The sequence below is a fragment of the Triticum dicoccoides genome, chromosome 5A (assembly GCF_002162155.2).
Source record: "Triticum dicoccoides isolate Atlit2015 ecotype Zavitan chromosome 5A, WEW_v2.0, whole genome shotgun sequence".
Taxonomy (NCBI): domain Eukaryota; kingdom Viridiplantae; phylum Streptophyta; class Magnoliopsida; order Poales; family Poaceae; genus Triticum; species Triticum dicoccoides.
Window position 1 is genome coordinate 570,100,739 of NC_041388.1, and position 5,021 is coordinate 570,105,759.

At 52.1% G+C, this 5,021-nt stretch overlaps 1 pseudogene; it reads right to left on the minus strand.

Moving 5' to 3' along the window:
• Window positions 1-265: 265 nt before the first annotated feature.
• Window positions 266-4,819, minus strand: LOC119300015 (annotated as a pseudogene).
• Window positions 4,820-5,021: the final 202 nt, after the last annotated feature.

Consider the following 5,021-nt stretch of genomic DNA (forward strand, 5'->3'; position numbering starts at 1 on the left):
AAAGTCGTATAGAAGCTTCCAACGACTTTCTCAATATTTCTCGTACCTTTCAGGTATGCATTGCATATTCTCAACAGACATGATCAAACCAAACAACTGTGACTAAATGGCTGGAGAAAGCATAATAACCATAAAGCCCACACCCGATTGAAAAATTAATGCACATATTATATTGTGAACAGATAAACGTGGACGTATGTGGGGGATCGAGACTTCAAATACTCCAAGCCAACATTTCGATGGTTAATCAAAACCATGATGGCGGCTAGCGATTTTGCTCAGATTGCAGATCTGACCATATCTGAAATGAGTCGCCCAGTGTGGGCTGCGTGAGCTTGCCCATCTCCTCGACGAACTTGTCCATGGTGGGGCCAGGCATGCAAACCGGCACCGTGATGCCCTCCTCGCCCATGTCATCCCTCACAGCGATGAAGAAGCTGGCGACGCCTGGGATGGCGCCAACCAGGGCCGAGCCGGCAGAATTCGAGGCCCTGTGCCAAACACTAAACCGAGGCCTACTTATAAAAACAAACCTATTGTATATTCAAGTTACCGATAAGTCCTTTATGATGTTGAATTAAATCCTCTAAATTTTTCTAAAAAATCTTATATTTCTTGTTACCAGATTCATATATTTTAGATAGATTTTTCAAGGACATAACTTGGATCTTGAAACACATGACTTCTACACCATCCAACAATTACCAGCAAACTATTTGTAAAAAACTGGGACCGATGAACTCATGGACGTCAAACTTGACCTGGTCAAACTGTCCCTCCTCTCTCCTTCAGTCCATCTCGCTTCATCCAGCAGAAGAGGGAAAGTAACAACAAGCGAGATAGCAGCTGTTCTGAAGGATGCAATGACGTTGATTAGTTAATGGCTAGTGCTACGGATCGGCCGGTAGATGCCAACGCGAAATAAACCGCCTCCCGAGGCCTTGGATTAGAAGTATATCGGCCGTCTGATTAGTCGCCCAGTTTTTTATTTGCGTGAGAGCCTGTGCGTTCACACCTAACGTGGCGGCCCTGGCAGTAGTAAGAAACTGTGTTCACACCTTACATCACTGGACGCACGAGTTGTACAGCGGCGCATCTTGTGACTAGCTACTGGTACTTTTTTCTTGCCGTACATACGACATCAGCAAACAAAGCACAAACTGTAGCTAGCTGCTTGTGCTCGCGACAAGCTAAATTAGCCTGTTGATCTTTGCAACAATTTCTAATGCTATGTTTTTTTTAAAAAAATATGGTGCATCCTAGGCATTATTAGGTTCCAAAAAATCCTGGCGTGTAGCCAATCGGACGCAACGGCGGTCCCAACATTGCCTTCGCCTCATGCGTACCCCTTCCAACTAGCAGCTTTGTCGAAACACCCCCTCCATACCCCACCAGTTCCGCTTCGCAACAACATCACAACACCTTCGACCGTCGTCGTAACAACATTAGTCGGTGCATGTGCATTAGCCACAACACGTGCAACATGACCTTAGTGGCCACAACATCGACGATGCTCCTGAAGCACCGGCACACCGGGTGAAGCTCCCGAAGCACCGACAACACTCCCGTAATGGCTGCAACACCAGAAACGATGTCGACTACTCCAACATTGTGCGACTAGCTTTGCAACATGGTGCTTCTGCTTTGCAACAAAAAAAAATAAAAAGGCCGAGAAACTTGCAGTGGAAGTCACTGACCTTGCATCATCGTACACCCGGCTTGCAAACATTGAACACCCCCTATTGCGGACCCAACCGGTCATGCAACGTCGCGCGACTTGTTTTGACGCGTCATACATTTGATCTTTTGAAAAGATCAGCCGGGTCACGACCCGTTGGATCCACAGTAGGATAGTCGTCTGATCCAGACGACAAGGTTTGCAACATGGGTCATGTTGCGCTCGATCACTGATGGGGTTTGCAACATGGGTCATGTTACGCTCGGTAACTAATGAGGTTTGCAGCATGGATCATGTTGTGCTCGAAGGTTTGTAACATGGTTCATGTTGCGCTCAGTCATTGATGAGGTTTGCAAGATGGGTCATGTTGCGCTCGAAGGTTTGCAACATGAGTCATGTGCCGCTCGGTCGCGCATGTTGTGCTCGGAGGTTTGCAACGCGGGTCCTTGCGCTTGGAGGTTTTGCATGACGAGTGCTTTGCCACATGATCCATGTTACGCTTGAGGGTTTACAATATGACATGTGTTGCGCTCGAATGTTTTGTAGTCGGACCTTTGCAACACGAGCCATGTTGCCACCACAACATACCCTCTTCAGCCGATTTGCATCTGCAACACCACAAACATTAGCACTGTTGTCGTTCGCCGCCATCACCGTTAGCATAGCCCTCCAACCACAACATTCATGTGCAGCATGTTGCCACATGCGACAAACATCGGCTAGCAGTGTCGCACATCGATCTTGCAGTAGCTCGTTGGTGTTGCCGTATCGCACTGTTGGCTTTGCAATCGATCTACTCCCTCCGTTCCTAAATACTTGTCTTTCTAGACATTTCAACAAGTGACTACATACGGAGCAAAATGAGTGAATCTACACTCTAAAACATGTCTACATACATCCGTATGTAATAGTCATTTAAAAATGTTTAGAAAGACAAATATTTAGGAACGGAGGGAGTACCTTGTAACCTTCCTATGCAACAAATGTCCATTTGGCCACAGCAAACGCATCAAGAAAAATTCATTCCGAGTGGACTGAAGAAACACGTGCGACAGCATGGTGAGCATCAGCGCGTCATGTGAACGACGGCTAGCAGTGCAAGGCAAAAGTAGCAGCAACGGTGGGCCAATAGACAAGTGCATGAAGCAAATGAATGAAAAAACTAAAAGTAGTACAGTACGTGAAGCATCGGGACTAAATTAGCTACGCACGCGCATGATGCAGCTGTGGGAACGCTTGCCCCGGAATCAGCCGGAACCACAGCCACGTGGCAACAGGGCAAGGCGGATGATGCCCGCGCTGTGATCAGCCGGTTTAAAATGAACGTTTTCCTTAGTTAATTTGGTTAAGTGGATTTAGCGCATCGCCGGAACACAGCCATGTGCCTGCACTATTTACCTGCTGGTTGTTGCTGCTAGCGTTGCGGGCGCTGCCGACGCCGGCGGCCGCCGTTCCTCTGTTGCGGTCGTCAGGTTGCATCCGTCGACCAGCTACGGCGTCGTTAGGGTTAGTGCGAACGATGGTATTCTCATAGGCCATGGATTAGCGACATACGCGTGCGACGCTATCAGGGCCTTTCGGCCTGCTGGTTCGACTAGGCCTAGCTGCTGATGTGCTTCTAATTTAGGGGCCCCTGCCACCTGGAGGCCCTGTGAGGCCCCACCGGCCGCACACCCCTGGGCTCGGGCCTGGCGCCAACTCCGCCCTTCGCAGGCCCGGCATACACCGGCTTGCCGCACCCGAAGTCGAGGTCACGGATTCCGACCTTGGTCATGTCCGACACAAGGTAGGCGCGCGCCACCGCGAAGCGCGGCCGCCCGCGTCGTGCCATGAGCGCCGCCACGGAGCGGATGTACTCCACGTCCACCTCCCGCTTCGCCTTCATCACCAGCTCCACGGCGTAGCTCACAGGGTTGGCGAGCAAGTCGCCGGCGGTGGAGATGGCGACCGGGAAAGCGAAGGCGTTGCCATAGTAGCCGGCGGGGACGATAGTGTTGTTTCTGCCACGGATGTTGATGATGCAGATCATCCTCATCTCCTCGTCGGGGGGCTAGAGCCACCGTGCGGCACCTCCACAGGCACCCGGTGAGGACCTCGAAGTTGGTAGCACCGCGACGGAGAGCCGGCGGGAGGTGGGAACGGATGGCGGAGATCTCCCACCGCCCAATGAAGGAGCGGTGCACCATGAAGTCGAAAGGGACGATGGCGCCGTTCATGTCCATCACCTCGTCGTACTCACGGTGCGCGAAGCGCAGTGGGAGTAGTACATCATCGTCGAGCGGCGGTGCCCGCAGCAGTTCGCGCGCCCACACCGGCCACACCGTCGGCTCCGGCGCACCACGAGCCAACTCCGCAATGGCACCCAGGAGCTGCACTATCCCTGCCCCGTCTGCCATCGTGTGTTGTATCCTCACAGCCATGACGAAGCCTCCGCACGCGAGCCGTGTCACCTGCATGCATGCACAAGGCTCAATAGTGTACGTTTTAGCTGGTTTTTTTTAAAGTCTCTGTCGTTATAGAAAATAGTGTCAGTCCACTTAATACCAACGCGAATGGTGGATGTTCTAGGTTTTTTTTAATCGAATGTATATATGCACATGTCTTTTGTGCTGTTCGCTCATTCCAGTAAGTCTCAACAGATTTTTCAGTCACCTGTGACCTGAGATTTAGCGACGAAGAAACATATACTCCTACCTGGAAAAGGAGGAGCGGGGAGTCGAGGATGCCGGAGGAGCCGGGGACGTCGAAGAGGAGCTCCTCGAGGCACGGGAAGGACGGCCCCAGGGCCACGTCAAACTGGTCTAGGCGGATGTCGGCGTCAGCCTCGACGAACAGCACGCCCTCGCCGGTGCAGTCGACGGCGAGCTTGCGGCCCTCGAGCTCCCTCAGCCGCCCCGCGCGAACGGGTAGTAGTGCACGAGCGCCCCCGCGATGGCGCCCTGTATCACAAGCGCAGGGTCGTCGTCCCTGCTGTCGTGGCGCTGGAAGAAGTGGATGAGGGGAAGCTGGAAGCGGAGCCCCTCCTGGTCGTCGATGTCGGAGAGCCGCTTCAGCTCCCGTGGTGTCGATCGGGGCCGCCGGTGGCACCAACACCGCCGGCTTCCTCCTCACCGTGAACTGCAACGCTGACAAGCTGGCCATGGCTATGCACTTGTGAGTATGTATGAGGAGGAGGTAAGGTACGAGCTTGGTGGTGTGGCGATATACACTTGTGTGATCGATCGGCTGCTGCTATGTAGGTATATATAGCTAGCTAACGTACTACTCCCTCCGTTCCGAATTACTTGTTGCATGTATGAATGTATTTAGATATATTTTAGTTCTAGAACCATTCATTTCTAAA